The sequence below is a fragment of the Sander lucioperca genome, chromosome 8 (genome assembly GCF_008315115.2).
Source record: "Sander lucioperca isolate FBNREF2018 chromosome 8, SLUC_FBN_1.2, whole genome shotgun sequence".
Taxonomy (NCBI): domain Eukaryota; kingdom Metazoa; phylum Chordata; class Actinopteri; order Perciformes; family Percidae; genus Sander; species Sander lucioperca.
The window spans coordinates 28201216-28225216 of record NC_050180.1 but is presented as its reverse complement, the minus strand read 5'-3'; the positions used below and the strand labels follow the sequence as shown (position 1 = coordinate 28225216).

General features: G+C 40.9%; 1 protein-coding gene across 4 annotated transcripts in view; it reads left to right on the top strand.

Annotated features, from left to right (window-relative positions):
- Positions 1 to 24001, top strand: part of kcnab1a (potassium voltage-gated channel, shaker-related subfamily, beta member 1 a) — a 126789-nt gene that overhangs the window by 46538 nt on the left and 56250 nt on the right. The window lies entirely within an intron of this gene.

Below are 24001 nucleotides of genomic sequence, written 5' to 3'. Positions count from 1 at the left end.
TTCTTCTTTCTCCACACAGTTCACTTATACTTTTTCACATATGCTGTCTGTCTGTCTCATACATCTTAAACCTCTCTCCCTTTTGGTTCTGTCTTGGTCACAAATACTCAAATTCTAATGCTTTCAAAAGCCATGAATGTGCTCCCACACACCTAAACGCTTTTTTTTTTTTTTTCTAACTCTCTCTCTTCCCTCCGCCTCTCTCTATGGTTTGGTGAGACAGCTCTGCAGTGTGGGCAGAGTGTCTGAGTCTTATTTGACCTCAGCAGTGCTGTTGCTCAACTAACTTGTGTGTTTGACACGCCCTCAGGCTGTGAAACTTACATAAAATACGGTGCCATTACTTTCTTTTCAACCTCTGCAGGTCACTGTAAAATCAGACGTGCGTGCGTCCGTTCGTGCGTTCGTGCATGCGTGCGCACAGAGAAGACAGTGACAGATTACAGGCTGAAGCTAGCGCTAAGTATTCAGTACTACTGTATTTGATGCCATTAATATTTTATTGATTAAATACACTTCACTGTATAAACCTCAACCTGACAATAGTTGTGCTTCTCTGGGTAAATTGTAGGGTGTTTTACATGTGTAGCTGATGCCAAATGAAAGTTCTGCAGCACACTCTGATAAAATGAGGGTGCTTGTCACGCTCTGCATATGATAATATAGGTTAATGATGCAAAATTGCTTTGCTGTTTTCATCCACAGTGAAAAGATTTAATTTTTTTCTCTATTTGAAGTGATGACGTTCAACTATTTTAGATTATTTTTTAACTTGGATAAAAGGCCTGGGCCAAAAACAATCCTTGGAAGATGCTGCGTGTGAGTAACACAGCCTGGCCATGGTAGATGTCAGTTAAGCTCTCAGAGGCATAATTTAGTATTATTGATCTGGATTTCTTCTGCTTTAGTAGGCTAATTGTGTTTGTTACGTTATTGGCTTTTCACAGTGGATTCGGTTATCCTACTGCTGCATGTGTTTTATGTGCTATAAATGGAAAATGGTGTTCTTGACTACTTATTTGTTGAACAGGGCAGCAGAAAACACAGTAAAAGAAACTAAATATTAACAGAATGAAGCATGCAATATGTCTTCTACAATGATCCAAACATGCACCTCAGTGGTACACTGTATAATAATAATTTTTTTATTTTGTTTTATCCAAGTATTACAAATTGTATCTTGAAACCTGGCTAGGACTATTATAACACTATTCAAGGCTAATAGAAAACTGTCTTGAACTCTGTTTTGAGACTGGACTTGCATTACATATTGCTCAGACTCTAAAGTAGTCTAGACAATAGGTAATGTAAGTGGGCTGTGATGCGCTTGGCCAGTAATGAGAGCTGGGAGACAGGTGAGCAGCGTACAGGTCATGGCTCAGTGCCACATCACTCTGTGTTGGAAACAACAGCCCAGAATGGTGCGGGCAGCGAGTAAACATGCCTGGACCAAAAGTTAAATTTACAGAGCTACACCTGGCAGGTGACATTAAGCTGAAGGCAAATTGTCCTGCTTGTAACAAATGGATTTAGTTCTGGAGAGGTAGAGGAATACAAAAAGGCAGTCTTTAAGGCCTGACCTTCAACTTCACAGTGTTGTTTTTCTTATAATGGACCATAGTTGCTTCTGTAATAACATAAACAAATCCCTGATATGTTTAGATGAATGGGTAGCAGACACTGGATTTGTGTCTCTATACCTTTTATGACCAACTGCCAGTGTCCAACCACACCGATGTGTCAGCACTGCTGGGAAGAATTGATCAGGCTTCATGAAATGAACCTTCAAAGCTCAAACTAAGGTTTTTAAAGATGACTGCCTCGTGACTGAGATGACAATCTCATAACACCTCGCAATGTGATTGATTGATTGATGGCGTGTGTGATTGTTGTTGTGTGTGCTTAATAAAACAGACATGATTGCAACGGTTCTGACACTACTATTATACTACTGCCACTTTAAGTTGTACGTCATAGCTAAGAAGAGAAAAACAATTTTAAGTTTTCCCCTGATCTTGGTGTCAACTAGTCTGGATTGACGACAATTCATTTATCGGATAATCGCCGGAACATCCGTCGCCGCAGGATCTTCCCTCGCCTTGCAAAACTCCGTTGGTTTCGGGAAACATCAACAAACTTTGAGCTAGCAAGCTATTTGCTGAAAAAGTTTTGAAGAAAATTTGCATAGTGCAACAAGGCAGGCCTGCTTGGTTCTTTCGGGAAATGATTGTAAAAATAAAGAGTCAAAGAAAATGTTCACGGCATTTACTGTCTAACTGAGATGTTTTGGGACCGATTGGCGGGGATTTGGTGTTTTCTTTTGCGTGGTGCAAATGTTCCACCAAAACAAGTTCCTTCCCAAGACCAATTTGCAGATCCACCGCCGCTGCGTCCTGAGCTTAGTGCCGCACAAGACAATTGTGATTGGTTTAAAGAAATGCAAAAACCCAGGCCGTGTTTTTCTCCTATCCAGGAGTGTATGTGTGGAGGGGCCAGACCTTACTCCGCAGCACTGTGAAGATAGGTCTGACAAGCGAGACTAGGTGTCAACCAATTGTATTTGTATCTGTAGAAGCTCTTGGGTCGAGAAGTAATATGCCAGAAGCCTGAAAAAGACTTGGCTCACGTCATGTCACATTTACAGATGATACTATATGTAGAGTTAATATATGTACAGATGTAGTGTGTTAATCCTACCGGAAGATGCAAACTTTAGTTGTGGTGACTGGTGTCAGTTTTGAGAATGGATTCTTGATGGTGATGCTGTTTGTTTCATGTAATATATATATATATATATATATATATATATATATATATATATATATATATATATATATATATATATATATATATTTTACATGAAACAAACAGCATAATATATATATATTATATAGTAGCTATATTGTATGTTCTTATCCATTTAATTGATTGATTGAATCCCCTTCTTGGAAAATGCATGAAGTGTGGGAGCAGCGTTATAGCTGTATTATAAAATGAAACCTCATATGTATGCACGCATGCACACACGCACACACGCATGCACTCCTCTTTACACAGCTTCCTCTATAGGATGCCATGCTATATGCCAGTGCATTCTACCTGTCAGTTTGTCATTAAAAGTTCAGTAGGCAGAGGATGGTGACAATAGATGAGGATGGGCTAGAGTTTCTGCCCACAGCTCTATAGGAACAATGGGAGAAAAGATGGAGAGAGAAATGAAAAGAGACGGAGAGAGACAACAAGAGAAAATACCTGTATGTGCTGATCACTCAGTGCTGCATTGTCTCCTGCTGACAGTAATTCTTTCTCGGATGGACAGTATGGGATGAGATAAAGAGTCTCTACCCCCTCCTCCATCTCTTTCTTTTTATTTCAAGAAGTGAACTCAGGGTTGTACACACCATCTGCTTTGGCACTGGCGTTGTACAGTAGGTGAAAGTAGTTGTGTGTGTGTGTGTGTGCTTCATTTCATGTGCTTCTTATAGCACGTGACAGTCACATAATACACACACCCTCATGTGACCTGTGTGAGGCGTTTCTATATTTATTCCTATAAACACAAATGTGTTTCACATGTATCAAAAGGAACAACCTACAGGCAGGTTAATAGTGGCAGAGAGTCTGTAGTGATGGTCCTTTAGGTGCTCTCAACTTCCAACTCTGATTTTCTGTTGAGGCATATAGAGAATTTTTTAACTGTATTGACACATTTTTAGTACTCATTGACTAATGTAATATGATGTTTACTGGTGCCTGATGCAAGCTTGACTGAGCAGAAATCATTTAAATTTTAATTCTGACTACAGCAAAGCAGTGGTGTGGGAGCAGTCTTGGTTCGTGCATGTGTGGAAGGATGGGGGTGGTGGATGCATTGCTGTACATCTGAATACAGTGATACGATACTGGATTACAGGGATTTATTCACCCGCTATTTGCATTTCTGCCAGTACAGCAGAAACAAAAGGTTCATTGGGCTATTTTCTGTGCCCATTACAAAAAAACATGAAGTCTTCCACCATCACTCTGATTCAAACCCCTCGCTGTGTTCTGACAACTGTATGCATTATACACTTGTATAGATTGAACCACCAGGGTGCAACTTGCTCCCTGTGTCCCCTTCACTGCGACACTGTGTGTTGCGATAACAAGCTCTGAATCAGTCCAAGTTCCTAGAATTTAAAATGAGCTAAAGCGGCAGGGATTTTTATGTTGTCTCCTTGTTGGATTTCTATCTTTCCTTCAGACACACACACACACACACACACACACACACACACACACACACACACACACACACACGCGCATATGCTTTGGCAATATTGTCTTTGTTACACTCATGTCAAAGTGAATTGAATTGAGAGAGTACAGAAGGTGGAAGGCATGAGGCTTGACTTAATAACAAATCTATTAATGAATCAGTGGTGTGTATGTGTGTCAGTACAACCCCCCACAGAAATGTGTGAAGCATTAAAATGCTTTATTTAGTTGCATACATGCCCTGGCCTCTTAACAGGCTTTACTATCAGTTAACTTTATTGAGGCTTTGATCTTTGGCTTTGACACACATCCGGTCCAATCAGGTGGCTGCATGCTCAGTAAAACACTTGTGAGACTGCCGTTTTACCTGTGGTGCGTCTTGTTTTCTCACTATCCGACTACAGTATAGTGGTACTTAAACACCTATATTAATCACGTTGGTATAGTTCGGTGTTTGCCGTTTCAATCGCACCCGCTGCAGCTTCCTACCCCACCATTTTCACAAGTTTGAAAATACATTGGTGGTCCCGTAGCTTCTGGTACGTAGCAAAGATTGCGACCGTTGAGGGTGAGTAGTTCCACACTTTTTGAGCGTCATGAATGCAGCATCCTGGTACCCGTAGTACACTGTATTTTGCTATACTTCGTCAGTGTGAACGCACTGTGCACTCAAAATGGCAAGTGTAAGTACAGAAGTGTGTAAATTGAGACACAGCACTGTCACATGTTTACCAGCTTGCAGTCTTCTTTGCTGGTGCATTTCTGTGTTTCTTGGTGATTACCGGCACCTCTAGGCTCAGTGGAATAGTGTGAAACCATTAGCAGGAATGTTTATTGCATCACCCATGAGTGCATGTGCGTCCTTGTACACATGCACGAGACAAACAAAACGGGGACCCGCTTATAAATAAACTGCTCCATAGCACTACTAGAGGTCACAAAGTCCACAGGTTACCTTAAAACAACAATTCCTTTGGGAGCATGCAAAAAGCTACAGCTCCCACTAAAATTATATCATTGTAACTTAACTTTTTAGTTTTAATCTCTGCTCATAATTGGCCCTCACTAGTGTGGATATATAGGTTTGTATATCACATGCACTGTTTTCCTTTCATGACAGCTAACCTTGCTGCTGTGGTTCAGTTTTTCAGTAAAGAAAGAAAAGAGAGGCAGCAGATGTGGGAGATGTGAGGCGTTTAATGGATTACAGCAGTCAAGGCCAGAGACTAGTGACACACAAACAGTGAAAACGCAGAAAAAGCCAAATATAGACACACTCTCACAGGATAATCACATGCTCGCAAAGAGCTTCTTATTTTCAGTTATTTAAAAACCTATATCTGTATTTAAAAGTGGTTTAAATTTGGTATTTTTTCAGTGAAAGTTGATGGTAAGAAACAAAAAACAGAGCCTTACAATTTAACAAAATAATGAAAGATCTGGCAAGAAAAAAAGCTCATTCCTGATGACATTTCAACATGTGTTGCAATAAAAAAAACAAACACATTAAGGCTTTGTAAATACTGGCCAAGCTTTTGCATGAGCCAACTCACAAACTGCTAATTTGGCAGAAGAGGGTTGGTGTCAGCTGCACAGCATTGGTGTGAAAGGCCAGATTAGCAACTGCTGTAAGTGTCTGTGTGATGTGCCGTCCTATGGAGGAGATGTGAAGGTGATCTCTGTGTGTGTGTATGTGAAACACCTAAATGTTGTAATTTTTTTATCAAGTATTTTTCAGTAACGTGAAAATACTGACAGTGTAAGTCCATTTGTGTTATACAAAGATGGCAGCTGTTTATTTCAACACGAGAGCAAATAATAGAGGAAAAAAAGGGAAATAAATTAGAGAGATGACAATGAATAAAGGAAGGAATTCTTGGTGCCTGCTGGTCGCACTCCAAACCACCACACAACAAATACTCAGCGGCCCTAACCAACGCATTATCTCTGCTTGTTGCTATGGTAATCATGTCCTTGGCTCTGTAGGGCCATCTTTCAATTTAGAACACTTTAAAGCGCGCGCGTACACACACACACACACACACACACACACACACACACATACACAAAACAAACATATTTAAGTAAGACTTTAAGCAATTGGGTGTAAACTAAAAAGGCAACTGAAGTAAAGAGTGTCCGGATTAATGGCATTGGAAAAAGGGGTTGTGATGTGATGAAAGCAGACCGATATAAACTGAGTGCTGTCTATGTCATAAATGCATGAACAATACATTTATTGATTGTAATAGTGATTCATTTTAACACCATTTAAAGAGCTGAGAGCTCTTATAAATACTATTTTTTTAATGCTGGCAACTAGCAAAAAGAGTTGAATTGTAAAAGCACCAGTGCTGTGGAGGCTCAGAGGGTTGACATGGGTTTAAACTCTGTTCATGCTGTAAGAGAAACACAGAGGTATTCAGCTCTCTCAGAGTGATGCAAGGATGGTATAAGAACAAGAATAACAAGAGGAAGAACAGGGGAAGGAAAGACAGTAAAGAGAGTGTGACTAATCTATGAATGATTATACTAATAAATCACTACAGGGTCCTATGGACAGAATAACAAACAGTGATTAGTTGTCTGTTTGGCTGTGACCTTAGACATCCTGAAAGACACAGAGTAATATTAATTATAGTGACAGGTCCAAAGCTGAAACTAGCTCGCAGTTATCTCATATGTGGCAGCAATTGTTAAGACTAATACCTCTCTGTGCATAGCTGAATACAATATTTCACTCGGGTCTGTGGCACTGTCTGTTATTGTATAGTTATAATAATAATAATACTGCCTGGTTTGATTTGATCCCAATAGCACTGTTCAGCCTTTTCTGAGACTAGAGTTGAGGATAGTGGGGCCATCCTCATTCAAATGCTGAAAGTGCTTTCTTCACTCACTGTCGCTTTTTCATTAAAAGAAGTGCCACGATAGCTTGTCAGGTTTGTTCCATGCTGTGGCAGGAGAATGGGGCCGGGAGCCAAAAACAAGCATCAGCGCAAACTGATATCAGATTTTATTGCTAATGTTGTCTCCCTCTTTAGCTTCCCAACAGGGTACAAGAGAGAGCAAAAGAATGATCATGTGAACTAAGAAAGTTCATCAGTTATTTTACTTTAATCACCCTAACTGTGTTATTAAGTGCTTACCACTATGTTGATCCTTTTGAAAGTGCAATCCTTATTCCTCAAAAAAAAATCTGTCCTCCCAAAAGCTGTTTTTAAGTTGGTAATTAATACTTCATCATAGGAACAGTGTCACTGTAAACACAAAGGCTTCCTCGCAATTACCACAAACAAGTTTTTTTCTTTCCAGTAATCGTTAAAGAATCTATTTTGAGTGTGTTCTTTGCTTTGAAAGTACAACACAACATTTGCTAGTGGTTTTGTTGCTTGCTAGCAGCCCAACAGCAGCAGGATGTTCCCTAAACTGTAGCTGTGACTAACTGGGCTCTAGTGGGATGAATATGAATTTGAAGAAAACGTTCAGCCCATATATCAAGATGAAATACGATGGATAAAATGTTTCCCTCTTGATTAACATGTATGGATAATCAGTTGGGTTGATCTGCCCTGCTCTTGACTGGATGCTAGTTGAAGAGTATGTACTGTGCAGTATATAGTACAGGCCAAGGAGGCATATCATTTCATGACTCTCGGAGCAGATATTTTTACGTAAACTGAGCTGGAGTTTCTATAATCTGTGACATTACCAGTGACATATCATTCTCTGGCAATTACTCACTGCAAAAAGTAAACTCTGCTCCCCTTCCTCTTCCATTGATGAAAAATGTGTCCAAAAAGCAGAGCAACTACTGAAGCAGCACAACACCCTCATTGTTTTCAGCTAAAACTCTCCACAGCCACGCCAGTGTTAAAACTACAGGCCCATCAGACGGACTGCTGCTATCCATAACAACTGATATCCTCAGGGCCCCTGTCTCTTTCTCACTAGCTCTCCTGACAGCTCTTTTACCGGATTTATAAGGATCCATTGTGAATCTTCATCTCCATTTGTCATTTGAACATTCTTTGTTCAAGCCCTCCTCTCTTTCTGTCTCTCTTGCAAATTTACAAATCCTGGGAAACGTCTAAAGCTCTTTGTTCCAATCACCCTGTTGCATTACTGTAGGTGTGGTCTGCGAGAAATCAAAGGCTGATGAGATATGTGCAATAAACACTAGGGGTGGAATGGTACATGTATTCGTATTGAACCAAAATGGTATGGGTGTCTCGGTTCGGTACATGAATTTACACGGAGAATACACAGTATAAAAATAAATAAAACTTGCGTGCAAATTAATTAATGTAATGCGGAACTAATGTAATGCGGAACTACTGTTAGATACGTGGGTTCTAGGGACACCTAATCTGTAGCCCCGCCTTAGCTCTGAAGCTAACCGAGCTCTGCCTACATGGAGTTTTTTGTCAGTTTGACGGTCCAGTGAGAGAGTGAGTCAGAGATAGCAGCACTAAAGGACGAGTATGGCGAGTGGTGGCAGCCCACAAGAGTTAGAGGACCCGGCGGCCTCTTTAAGATCGCAAGTTTGGGAAAACTTCAAGACTGTATGGATGAAGCCTGGAGCCTCCTGTGTCATGCATTCTCGTCTCATGCCCTCCCGCCTGGTGCCTTCCCGGCCTCGAAAACTTTGGGTCAGTTACAGTAGTACAGGTGAGAGAGTGCTGGATAAGACGAGGACTGTGTGTCGGCGTTGTTCAGCAGTTGTTGGGTATGTGAGTGGAAATACATCTAACATGCTAGCATATCCGACGCCATCACCCAGCTGTACTAATCACTGGAACGAGACAATAAACAACTGTCCAACTTCTCCTCCCCACAGTGCTTAACCAGCCTTTTAAATACAAATGCAAATAGGGCTTCAAGTATTTGCTACATGTACTCGAACCTCGTTATAAACATGCCATCCCATCCACATATTTGTTGTTGTTATTATTGTTTATATATGTAATTTGCACTTTCATAAATAAGAGATGCTGTATTTCCAGTTTTATAGCTGATGGTCTTATTTTGTTTACAAGTGATAAACTTGATCATCTTGATTGATGAACAGATGGAGTCTGGAGATGATGTGGGGTACTCTTTGTTTACTGTTTACATCTTACTTTACACACTAAAGGCTGTTCTAGCTAGCTCAGGGGATAGACTGTATGACACTAGGTGGTACAGCCGTTTCACATTGTACGCGGCATGCGCTGCGCTCGCCGCTAGGTTGTCCTATTCCAAACTATATTTGTTGTGCTTGCCACCGGGCTCAGCGCAAATTTACGTCATACATGCGCCAATATTTGAATGCACGTCACGTCTGCGTCCTGTGTTTACATCAGACGTGCAGTACATGCAACAGTGTGGATACACAGTAGTGATTTGGTGGAGACGATGTTTCTGTCTTTGAAACAAAAGAAAGCCTTGGCACTTGCCCCGGTTGTGAGGAGAAGACGGAGGAGGGCAGCAGGAAGAAGGGTGTGGGTGCACGAGACCCTCAGGTCCAGAGAGCAGTTGGGGGAATTCCGGCTGGTGAAGGAGCTCCGCTTTCACTGTGACCGGTTCCAGGAGTACTTTCGGCTCAACAGGGAGCAATTTGACAGTCTGCTGACGAGAGTCGGGCCTACGATTTCCCGGATGCGAACAACATTCCGAAAGCACATTTCTACAACGGAGCGTCTGGCTATTTGTCTCTCCCTGACGTGTGGCTCCAGACAAGACAGTATGGAAAAGTACTTTCAAGTCTGCCCCTGCACCACTTTTTTGTCTCCTCTCCTTTATGTACCTGTCCCTTAGGTTCTTCCACCTTTTCTTACACTCCTCCTCTAAATAGATGAAGACGTGTGGATTATTTTAATTTCTAAATAAAATGTTGCATTTCAACACTATTTGTCATTGCATGTTTATATACTTAAGAGGTCTGCAGTCATTGCAGTTGGGTATAATAAAGCTAAGATATGAGCCTACATTCATACATGCATCATTCATTCTCTGGAAAACACTTTGTTTAATGCATTTGTGCAATTAATTCCTCCAAAACTGGAGCTTATACATTTGGAAATGGGTAGTTATTCTGTGTAAAGGCCAATATACCTACCTATATACCTATATGTGAACTTCAATGAAAATGAACATGACTTGTGTCAATCAGTCCAAACATATTTTACATCATATAAACAAATACAATATTATTGTGTAAATACAACCGAGTGTAAATTGTAATTTCCCCATTGGGGATCAATAAAGAGTATAAATTATAATTTTTTTTTTATAAAAAATACAAATATATCCTTCAAATACTTGTATGGAGCTGTATAATCAACTTGGTATTTGGTTTTCGCAGCTCACAACAGTAGGCTACAGTTCTTCTCAGTTGCTTTGGTGCATTTCTCAGATCAGAGATGACAATAATGTGTAACTTTCTCACATAGGGAATAGTGCTCCCTTTCATGTGCATTGTTCATTAGACTATACTTACAGAGTGAACTGTTAAATATGGACAACAACACAAAGCAGTTTCACTATCTTGGTATAAACAATGGCATAAGTCAGTTTGATTCATTGTTACTTGCTTTGGACATAAACAAAAGATTTCCAGAAAGATACACGATTTGTCAGGTCAGTCACTATGCAGTGCAGTTTACACCAATTGTTTTAAGAAATGCACTCACTGTTGTGCAAATGCAATTATGATTTGACAAATGCACCAAAGTAACTGAGAAAAAATGTAACATAGGATTGTATTTCAGTGGAGACATATATGTTGATTTCACATAGCTAAAACAAACCTGAATGATTTCAATTAAGAGGCTACAATAATCTACACAGCTGGCATGCTTATTATGGTGAAATATGCTTCCACAGCATAGTTTTGCGTCCGAGGTCTCTGTACGACCTCGAACTTGTGTCGTAGCCTATACAGCTCTGGGAGATCGCTGACGGCCAAAATCAACCTCTCGTCCATGTTCCGTTTGTGGATCCACGTGTATTCTGTGCTTTTGTTGTTGTTTTTTTTCAGACACTTGAATGCACGTCACAGCGCACTGCAGCCGCTCTTGCGCGTGCCGCGGTCAAAGTTGAACCATGTTGAACTTTGACCGCGGCACGCGCAAGAGCGGCCAGCCGCAAAATGCCGCTTGCGCTGCGCTTTGCTCAGCGCAGCGGCAGACCAGTTCTTTTGCGCGCATGTCATTGACAATAATGGGTTTCATAGCGCAGCGCTGCCGTTTGCGCATACAATGTGAATGGCCCTTGAGACATGCACAATAAAAAAATTTGCCTTCTGCATTTTTGTTATGCTTTTCCCTCCATTGTATCAAACCGAACCGTGATGTCTGAACCAAGGTATGAACCGAACCGTGACTTCTGTGTACCGTTCCACTCCTAATAAACACATATTGTCTCACTCTGTTTTATCTGCATGTGTTGTGGTGATGAAGAGGGTGTGTGTGTGTGTGTGTGTGTGTGTGTGTGTGTGTGTGTGTGTGTGTGTGTGTGTGTGTGTGTGAGAGAGACATTGAGTGAACAAAGACAAGGTGTGATGAAGTGAAATGAGAAGAAGTGAGTGAAGAATGGTGCGAGGTACTGTAAGAGAGGAGATGGTGAGAAAAAGTCCCTCAGCTAATTCTTTAATACGACAAAAAATTATTTCTCTCTTTTTTCAAATCTGGTTTTTAATCTGTGTCACCATCAAAGCTGACACAATAAAATCTTACTGAGAGCCTTGACCTCATATGTTCACTGTACTAATCCTCATGCAGTGTTTATGAAGCAGTTTAAACCTGCTGTAATACATCCAGCATCATTATGAAGTACTTCTTAGTACCTACACATTAAAGCTAGTGGGTGTAACTTCAAATGTCCCTTATATATCCTAATTCAAGGAAAGTGGGGATCTTATTTTCATTGATTCCAATGCAGAAAACTTACGTCTGTCATTAGTGAAGAAAAAGGAACCGTGTTAATGTGGAAACTGAATCATGGCAATGGTTATAGACCTGAAAAGACAGACTGATAACACTGGCAAGATGGGTGTAATAACTCCATAAACTCATTACTGTAATTGAGAAGCATAAGGCTCATGTTTCACCTGTCTTGGCTTCACTTTAGTGGCTGCTTGTGGGTTCTACTGAACTCAGTTTACATTTGCAAACTCTTAACCCAAAACATTGTCAAAGATCCAGTCAGCAGCTTACATTTTCCAACATTACATTTTTATTTTTCCACATTGTAATCTGTACTATGTAAATAGACTAGAATAGATCTTTATTGTTCATCTTTATTGGGCAGCAGTGTGGCAGCACTCTCGTACACTTTGCTAATTGCAGCTTTAGTGAATGACCCCTTTCCTTTCTCCTGCTTCTATAATTGTCCCCATTTACTCATTTTAATTCCCCTTTTTCCTGTTCCCCATTGCTATCAGCATGGATTGATGTGTGAGTGTGTGCTTTAAGGTGCAATGTGTGTTGGTGTGTATATGGTAGTGCTGTTGTTGGAGCCGCAGTATAATTTGGAAATTGCTCTTTGCTCATTTTTGGACCAGAGACGGAGAGAAAAACTGAAGAAGCAAAGAAGTTAACAGAAACCCAATTGAAGCCCATATCTGTGACTGAACCATATTCACTGCCTGTCTGTTATTAACCTTACACTTACACAGGTGCAGTGCGGCACAATGGGAAAAGTTGAAACGATGAACTTCAGCCATGAGATGGTGAATAATTTAAGCAATAAAAAGTGAGATCTGCTGTGTAAACTTCATAAAAGACAAAAAGCTGTTGACCTGATATATTTTGATAAATGAGGTTAATGGACAACATAATTAGAATATTACTCTATTTTGCAAAACTGTTCTCACTTCTTAGGTGTTTAACTCAGATTTAAAACACGTTTTTCTGGTTATTTGATAGGGACAGATACAGTATACATAGACAAACTGAAAATTGCTATCCGATGCAAGTACAGTATATCTAGTGTTCATAGTGGATGGTAGTTTGCAATATCCATCCCTAGAAGGGCTTTTATGAAACTAAGAGATTAGAACAGTAAGGTTAATAAAAGGTAAACTGGATGCAGCAGGATACAATGAAGCACACATTAAAACATTACATTCAAAAACTAGACATGAGTACAGATTTATTGCTAAATTACCCAGGATTTGGTTTACCTTGGTGGGGTAAAGGTTGCAGCAAATTTCAAGTGGTCGTGTGGCGAGTTCCAGGACCTTTTCACAGAAAAAGCCTTCTGAGCAAAAGATGTTTGGTAGAATGGGACCTTACAATTGCCACTTGACGCTGCTCTTCATAAACTGAAAGCACCCCTACTTACCCACAATCCCACACCACTACCCAGGGATCATGACTTGCTGTGATCACAAAACCTGAGCAAGTCTCTCTACATCAGGTTCTATGATGACGATGAAGCTTGTCCAGGCAGATAGTGTGCATTTCATGGATGCTACTGTTCTTTATTTCTGGCCTCTTGTCAACCTCTTTCATGTCTGTGATTGACGAAACCTGGAATGAGAGACTCTTTTAAAGGACAAATCCGGCGCAAAATGAACCTAGGGGTTAATAACACGTGTACCAAGTCGAGCGTTCTCTGGGATTTGTTTTCATGCTAATTGAATGTGACCAGTTTTTGTGCAAACCGCTAATTACCTTATAATGCTAGTCGTCGGGGCAAGGGTAAAGTAAAAATAAATCGTTATTTCTATACCACTAACAAGGCTCAAAATAGCACCACACTACCACTGTAGCATAATGAGTGTCCCTACATGTAAACCGAAGCATTAAGAAATGTGTAAGTGTATAGACAGTTTATTAAAAACATAGTTTATAAAGACAGTACCGTTTACGTATACAGGTGGGCGCCATCTTGGGAAAACAGTCACAACCAGTCGAACGGCGAACGCCATGCTTGAGCTATGTTACTGGTTGCACGGTGTTCGTCGTTCGACTGATCGTAACTCCGGATTTCCACTGGATGTGGAACGTCTGCGGACCGGCTCCACTGCAGAACGGCTGCGTGCTCCGCCGTCCGTCAATACCAACTAGGTCCGGGTTTGTTGCGGCACGGCTGCGGCCATGACTGACAGCTGTAGTCATGAGGACCCACAAGATCTCGCAAATTCACGTAGAATAGAACCACAAAACCAACAGGTTTGTTTCCATCCAGAGGAGTAGAGGGGAAACAACTCTGTGCTGTGTTTTCAAGGTGTAGTGCAGGGAAATATGATCTGCCGTGAGCACGGTGTATTTTATTTTGAAAATTAACCGGATTTTAATTTTGTTTCTGTGCTCGACTTCCTGTCCCGCACTATCTGCCCTGTGCCGAATTGCTGCAGAGCTCTCCGGCGTCCAGCAAAAATAGAAGCTCTGCGTATCTGCTCCGGAGGGCTGCGGACTGACGGAACTGGGACGGAGTCGGAACGCAGCCGTTCCACAGTCAGTGGAAATACACACATTGACTTTAATGGAAACCTAATGACTCCGCCGACGTTCCGGAGCGGATCCGCAGCCGTTACGCATCCAGTGGAAATTGCCGGTAACTGTTTTACCATATCAGGGGTGGGAATCACCAGAGGCTTCACGATCCAATATTATCACGATACTAATGTCACGATACCATATTATTGCGATTTTAAACATATTGCAGTATTCTGCGATATATTGCAATTTATTACGTTTTTTCTAACTTCACATTTTTCCCAATTTCAAATTATGTCCCCAAAAGGAAACTTTGTCAACATCCGTTTTATATTTTTGTTGTTTGTTCATCCCTTCAATTTTATTGCTGCAAAATGGGATTGTCAAGCAGACAAACTGACCAACACATATACAATAACAGATTGATACTTGGCGTCTGTGTATTGATACAGTATCAATACACAATCCACCCCTATATCATATACTGTAGGTGGAAAGAGAGTCCGGGATGCTGCAGTGTGGTGCATGGCCGAGTGAGCAGTAGTGCTGCTGTGTTGTGAATAATGCACAATGTAGTGATCCAGCAAGGTTTACTGAGTGTGGTTATAATCTATATGAATTAATTCACAGCTCACGTGCTCGACTGACAGATCAGTAGAGTGCATTAAGAAGCCTCATCTATTTCTCCAAGTGCTGTTCAGAGCCATCAGTATAGAGCTGTCGGAGAGTTAGTCAATGGTTATCCAGAAAATTGGATCTCTAGTCTGAATGCTGCCTGATTTTGTTATGGCTCACTTTATCACTATTCCATTTACATGTAGCATGCAGGTACTGTACTGGCTGCATACTATTTGTTTTAATTATCTGTCAGTTTAGAGTTGGTGGTTCCACATGCATACATTGGGAAGTGTTTTTGTACGGATTGCTAAACCTACAAATGTATTCTAAATCCCACTGTAGTTCAGCAAAGGTCATCTTGATACACTTAATTCAAGATTTGATTTGTTTCATTAACCTTTTTATAAATCTTACAATTGAATCAAAGAGCTGGAGACATTTGTTGATCCCTGAAGGGATTTAGTTGTCACACAGCAGGCATGACGCTGGGGCTGGATTTAGCTGCTTTGATTGGTGGTGCAGTCTAAATGTCAAACAGTCACCTTGTTCTATTGTACCATTGTTTTAAACTATTACGAATTAAAATTAGGTCATACCAACAAACATAATGCATTTAAAACATGAAAAACCATCCCACTTTTCATTAGATAAACACAATAAGCAAACACATTATGCGGTTTACTGTATTCAATATGCCTGTTGTAGAAGAAGCATAGAAAAACATTGTCCAGCATAGAGCATTTTCTTTCCTTTTATGTGTAAAAAGACTGCAAGATTGTGAACTCTGTCACCCTCTGCTATTTGAAAGGCTGCAGCTGCTTTTTCCTTCATGAAAACAGAAACTCTTTCTTTCACTGTATCTTAGCCGACACTGATGTATAGAGCTTTAAATTGCCCCTGCCAAGACATTTCACACATCACATAATTTTTATATGATTATTGAAAAACAATCCTTAAAACGAAAGGTAGCTTGTATTATTTTTGCTTTGTTCAGTGTCATTTATTAGCACTATGAAACAAAGTGATAACGACCACAAACCATCAATAAGTAATAATAATATGCTGGGGATATGCAGGGCTTGTCTCTCCCCTAGAAGAGGTGACATTAGACTTTTTATGGTCCACAGCAGTTTTATGGCATTTAATAAATTGTTCATTTTAAGTGTGTGTGTGTGTAAGTGTGTAAGTAAGTGTGTTTTTGGACCTTTTTGTGGGAGTGCAGCATGCATGTGTGGATTTGTACCTGCATCCATGTTCATGGTGTATGCGTGCATGTGCAGCAAAGTCTATAAAGAAGTAATTTAGTGAGAATCCATCGGAGCGTTTCTGGTTTTGTAGGATTTATTGATGATGTTCCACACACGCAGCCACCCAACATACACTCTGATGGCCAGAAAATCTGCTGGCTCCTACTTTTCTCCGCATCCCATGAGGAAATTCAATATCTGCACTGGGGTGTGTGAATATGTGTGTGTCAGTACTACTACTGTATGTTGTGTTAGAAGCAAGTGTATGTCTCACTACATTTTGTCTGCTAATGTGCATGCGTCTGTAATTCTTTTGTGATTGTATGTCTGTGTTTGTGCTAGGGTTTGTGTGTGTGTGTGTGTGTGTGTGTGAGAGAAGTTCAGAGTGTATTAAAGTTGTTCCAGTTTAGTTACAGCTTTACACATGATGAAAGGCCCCTAAATGAACAGCCTATGAGACTCACTTTATGCTCCTTAATCTGAATGAAACATTAAAAGTAAACTGCTTGTGTGTGCAAGCATCAGCAACAGTGTCAGTGTGTTTTAAGGGAAGAGAAAGTCTTAAAGTTGCAATATGTAATACTGACAGCTAGTGTTTAAAATAGTTACTACAGTACAAATTCAAAATACTGGAGAGAGTCGTCTCCATCGCCCCCTCCTCTCCAGACTCGAAGTTCACGTTGGTTGCCAGGCTGAGACCGCAGCATCCAACTGACAGACACACTTCGTCGGCTTAGAATTACAGTAGGAACCGCTAAAACCCCCACAACCTTGCTGTCCTTTTCCACCCAACTTAACATACTTTATTAGCTTAGAATTACGGCAACAATCGCTAAACGCACTGCAACTCACGGTCCCCTCTTCCCGATTTACAGCCCCCCTCTCTTGGCTTCAAATAACTCACTGTTGTCGGCTACGGCCGCTGAACAGGCTACACGTTGTAAACAGCCGTGGCCCGCTTGCCTGGTCCTCCGGTAACGTTAGCAGTTAGCAGGGTTAGCATGGCGGCGTTAGCCAGGACCAGTCGGGATCACCTTACTGGCTGTGTCTCAATTGTTTTTGCGAGTAACCAACTCTGGTACTCTTGCTATATAATTCAATGTGAGTAGCTACACGAATGTTGAAATGACATAAAATGCCTGTCCCTAGTAGCTGCGATAAATTAGCCTGAAGCTAATGCTTACCTGTTCAGGAGGAAATTAGCCAACTCGGCGTCCTTTTGGGCTCTAAGCTGTCTCCATCTTTCAAATACTTATTGATATTTACCCGGGGTTTGTTACTTCTCTGGTCACGCAACTGTTAGAAACATGCCGGGTTTTTTTTATGTCGGGTAGAATCTATCTCTGTTGATCCTGTTCATTTGTTTACTGCTTTCATGGCTGAACTAACGTTTTTACAGGTATATCTGCCAACCTGGCCTGGCTGTCAAACTGGGCAGGTAATAACAACACACAGGCCAAAACACAAACAGAAATTCCGTCACAGAATGGAAATTTCAAAAGGAGAAAATACTGGCATTAGCATTGTTGTCAGAAAAGATTAGCATGTTTCCTTAATATCTGATAACACATTGGGGTCATTTTTGGATTTATTACAGTAAATATATTACATATTGGACCTTTTAAATAAGGTTATTTAATTTAAGACAAACATTACTATTTATATTTGTTTTATTCTGGGAAATGGAGATCTAATTACCTACAATCCATGTTTACCCCAAGATGCAACAATTGTTTTCTTCCCCATAGTAGTTATTTCTGTCCTGAGTCTGTATACACAACACAATTTTCTGACATTTTGTAGACCAAACAACTAATCGATTAATTGAGAAAATAACTGACTGACTGAGATTAGTCACATAAAAAATAATTGTTAGTTGCAGCCCTAATTCACACAGTTTGGGATTTCAACCTACAATCTTCTAGTGACAAGACCACTTAGATACAGTATCTCTGAGTTGCCTGCTGTCTCAGTTTGTCCACCTCCTTCTGTTTCTGCCGGCTCTCTGCAGCGCAGCAGTGAGTTTTAACACAGGGAAACAAATCAACCTTGTGTTCCCCAACAGCAGAGATGCTGCTCAGGTGGGAACAGTAGGCAGACAGTGCTTTGGACATCAGACAGAAAATTCTGCTGAGTTTTATTTCATGGCCATCGGCCTGGCATACTCCCCTACCACTCCTCCTAATTTGTAAATTTGAATCATGCACAATGCAAGGTCATCACTGTAAGCAGCTGGACCTTCAGTCTGTATTAATGTGATGGCTTCACTCACTGTGAGGAATCTTTGAAAATGACGGCAAGTATCTTATGGTGAGTTTTAATGTGTTTGACTGAGAGTGGGAACCTACAGGTCTATGAGGAAAGCTGGACCTTTGAGAATACATGTCTATACTGTACTTTATTCCATCTTTTACATTCCATTTTTTGTTTCAGCATTGTGTGTCTTTTTGTCAGCAGTTCATTGTTTATTGAGTTGCAAAGAACTGCAGGCAGAAATACACACTAATCAACTGGATTAGAGTTTAGTAATTGTGGATGTTGCAAGTAGCAACTCTAATTTTAATCCAATGTGATCTGATGTGGCTGTATTTTTTTAAAAGCCTGTAACGTACAAAATCCAGAACAACCTACTTGTGTTCAGCCAACAAATAACAGTTAAACGCAAACTAATTTGCCCTGACATGTAAAGTAATACTACATCATGTTTTTGTCATCCAGCAGATTGTCTGGCCAGCTGCTCATAATAAGCTCATAAGTGGAAGTGCAGAACAGCATGTCTTCCATTCAGGCTGAGAGCTTTATCTTGTGGAGAAGATTCTCTAGAGTTTTACACGTATACGTGGGAAAATTACAGGTCCTACCGCAGAACAATGAATCCACACTGAATAGGGATATAAATCCTCGCTACAAAATGCAAGGTTGTGAAATCAAAACACAGGAGTTTTCGCATAGTGGGCACACATCCATTTGTAGTACATTTAATATGCACACCACTCTATTATACACACACAGAGACACATAAAGTGAGTTATGTGTCAAGTCAACTGGGCAGACCAATTAACTCACTCACCTGAGCCCTGAAAGGAAGCTTTGTTTGCAAAAAAGGCTTCTCTGAAAATATAAGTTTTGAAGGTTAGTTTTCCTTGTAATAATGCTGGGAGTGTGTGACGAGTCCCAAACTGCAGCAGTAGATGGCTGCCTACCAAGAGCCTGGTTCTACCTGAGTGTTCTGCCTATTTTAAAGGAAATTTTTCCCCGCCACTGTCACACCAAATGCTTGCTCTTGGGGGGAAATTGTTGGGTCTAAATCTAGACCTACTCTATCCATGAAGTGTCCTTAGATAACTTTTGTTATGATTTGACATAACATATGAAAACATATTTAATGTAGTCCTCAAGCAGTCTTTGCTGAAGGAGAATCTAGGATCTTCTAAGAATCTAATTTAGTATTTTTGTTTTGTTTTGCATCTGGGCTCTGACTCATTCTAGATCCCCAGTCGAGGTTTGAGGAAATTAAATCAGATCTAACTATACACACTGGAGAATGCCTAGATTGTTCTTCCTTTTCAAATAAAGAAACCAAACAATGCCGTAATGTTCTGAAAGTGTTCAGAGCACGCGTGAGTATGGAGCTAAAAGAGTCTCAATAAAGATAAATGCACACACTACATTCACATATACACACACAGGATACACAAATGCGCACAAAATTCACAAATACACACACAAAATTTAAAAAGCACAGAAGATTCACAAATGCATACAAAATTCATAAATGCACACAAAATTCAGAAATGCAAACAACATTTACAAATGCACACAAGATTCAGAAATGCACAGGACAAGATTCAGAAATGTATTTCTGATGCACACACAAATATATCTTGATTTACAAACTGCTTGCGGTCTGTGAACTTCACTGCATTTGTGTGTGAATTTTGAGACTGCCCTGACTTGGCTCGACACACAAATGCCTTTTTTTAAACAGGGAATGATCTGCAACCAATCAGATATCTCCCTTGTTTTAGCCAATCACAAGAACGCACCCCACGTGGGGGATTGTTTACTTATAACCAATCACATGAATGCGTTCACACAGCGCTATATGAATGTGGTGCGGGCGCGGGCTAGCGCGGTGGAGTCATGAGGGGCTTTCCGACCGGAGGGATTTTTGCAGTTCTTAGAACTAAACGTTCCTAGAACAGTTTTTTCGTCGTGTTCTGACAGGAAAAATGTGGGGATTTTTAAGTTCCTCTGGCCTCAGTAGCGTACTTTTTTAGCTCCTACTTCAGAACCAAGGGGGTAAGCTTCTCCTCGGACCGCGAACCTCCTATGGCGCCATTTTAATGCTACAAAGCGATCACCCCCCGTTAGCATCCCATTGACTGCCATTCATTTTGACGTCACTTTGACAGAGAATAACTTTACATCTGAAGCGTTTAAAGACTCTATTTGTCCATTGTTTATTTCTAAAGAAACACGACAATATATAAAAGGCTCCATTACCTTGTACCTCACGTTATGGCTCCGTAGCAGACGTTTTTGTAAAAATAGGCTAACGATTGGGTCATAACCACGCGACTTACTGTCGCATAGTAGAGGAATTACCGTATAGTACAGGAGAAGCGCGCAGGCAGTTTCGTCTCACATTAGCTGTTTAAGTGTAATTACTAATGTTAACTATCATTTTAGTGATCAATAATTAGCCTGTGCCTATGTATCTCCTTACATATACCTACGCTCTCCGTCTCTGCTAGATTGGGAATGATTGAGATTTCTCTTGGCACAGCTACCAGAAGACTTAAAACTTTCAGACACGTTGCTCACGGCACATTTACGTTGTTTCTCTCAGTTGGAGGCTGCGCAGTAGCGCTCACCGGAAAAGTGCTTCTAACGGCCTTCACTGGTCTCCGTCCAGAGCAACGGGATCTGTTGGTCCATTCTTATATACAGTCTATGTTCAGAACAGGGCCTTTTCCCTTTTCCTAGGTGTACTTGATTGGTCGAAACTTATAAGTCACGCCCACTGCCAACTCGGAACTTGCAGACGGAGCAACATCCAACAACGGGAAATTTTTAACAATTTTGACCATCTTATTCATCATTAAATTCACTTCTGACAACATTTTAGGCGAGAAATCAACTATGTAGAGGTCAAATATGGGCCGTTTTACGAAAATTGATGGCTAATTGCAAATTTTTCCGACTGTGTGTCGGGAGTTCAGCGGCCGGTGCTGCCTGTGTTGCTGCCTCGCCGCCCGGCCTGCCTTCCTTCACAGACCCCGGCCTGCTGTGAGGTAGATGGAGCTCCGTCACGGCTGGCATCCCACGGCACTCCATACCTGCGCAAAGTCACCGTTTTTTGGGTTAATGGGCTATCAAATGCTGCTGCCCTGACAGAGCTCTATGGCCTGCAGCTCCCCTCTTCCTGCTAAATGGCCACTGTGTGTGAGTGAGAGCGCGGTCAGCGAGCTTGTTACGCCCGCAATCTCTTACCACAATTTCCAATTAATCTCATAATGGATATGTGTGTTGAGTTATTTAAACAAATATCATGGAAATAAACGCCTCTTGTCCGCGAGTCTCATTGATAGAGCTGCGGCTGGATGGAGCTCTATCAATGAGAGCTAGCTAGCCTCCTCTTAGACCTCTGAAACGAAACCCCTAATGTTCACAAAAAAGCATTACATTGAAATCGGACACCATAGTTAGCTTTATAAGACCTTGGGGTAGATGTTCTATAAGTGGCATGACGAAATTCAAACTGTAAATATGCGAAAATTATGCCGAAAGTTTAGCAACGATCTTTCCCATAGGATTAAATGGGACACATCGCTAGCCTAGCTAGCAGCTCCTCCTAAGGAGACCCCTAATGTTGACAAAAATGCATTAAATTGAAATTGGACACCATAGTTAGCTTTATAAGACCTTGGGGTAGCTATTTTATAAGTGACGTGACGAAATGCAAACTGTAAATATACGAAAGTTATGCCGGCAGCTGGCAGCCAACTAGCTCGAGCTCCGCGGAGTCCCGAGCCCCGGTCGTCCAATAACCGAGAAACGGTGACTTTCACTGGGTATGGAGTTTGCCGCTCTCTCGTCAAACTGTGTGGAGCTCCTAAAGTTGAGCAAAACATTACGTTAATTACTACGAGAATGGATGACTCCACCCACATTCATATAGCGCTGTGTGAACGTGTTCATGTGATTGGCTTATAAGTAAACAATCCCCCACGTGCGGTGCGTTCTTGTGAATGGCTAAAACAAGGGAGATATCTGATTGGTTGTAGATCATTCCCTGTTCAAAAAAAGGCATTTGTGTGTCGAGCCAAGTCAGGGCAGTCTCAAAATTCACACACAAATTTCAAGTTCACAGACCGCAAGCAGTTTGTAAATCAAGATATATTTGTGTGTGCATCAGAAATACATTTCTGAATCTTGTCCTGTGCATTTCTGAATCTTGTGTGCATTTGTAAATGTTGTTTGCATTCTGAATTTTGTGTGCATTTATGAATTTTGTATGCATTTGTGAATCTTCTGTGCTTTTTAAATTTTGTGTGTGTATTTGTGAATTTTGTGCGCATTTGTGTATCCTGTGTGTGTATTTATGAATCATGTATGACTCCCGTGTGTGCATATGTGAATGTAGTGTGTGCATTTATCTTTATTGAGACTCTTTTAGCTCCATACGTGAGCCTATGTAGATTGATCAACTTGCTGCTGGTGTCTTGCAGTATTCACAAGTTCAGAAGAGAAATCATGAATCTTGGTCTCCTTAGGCTTATACCACTGTGTAACTCAAGGCAGACTCCACTGTGAGTGCCATAATTTCCATATTTCTGATCTCAACTGAATTCTACACAACAGCTGTTGTCAGAAACAAAAGCAGTCTGTGCAGCAGAAATAAGTGCCAGTTCTTTTAAAACAAAACTGGGAGGAAAAAACTTTCTTCCATCACTTCTCCTTTGTCAGCCTTTCCTCCACAGTCTGTCCTTAAAGCCCTGACACACCAGGCCGTCGGTCAGCCATCGGTGAGCGTCTGTTGCCCTAGTTTTTGCAGTGTGTGTCGCACTCTTGGTAATAGTCGGCTCTTGTTGGCGGCTTTTCGGCCGATGAAGCCTGTCAATGAGAGAAATCATTCTGTTCAGCTTAAGTCAGTTGCTTAAAAGCAAGCAAATGACTAAAGTCAGGTAAGATTTCATCATTATCCATTGAGCTCTTCAGCAGAAACAGTTTGTAATTGTGTTATTTTTCTCTAGTGCACGGTCAATATAATTTGTTATTTGTTGTGGCTAAATAGCGTCTTGAATCCGTCTTGTCAGTCTTCAGGTTTCTTTTTTTGGTTGATGGAATACAGACTACCACCACCTATGGAGAGCTATTTCCTCTCACACAGGTGCAGAACTTACATGCTGGCTGTTGGTTGTAGTCTTTGCAGTGTTTTCAAGTGCA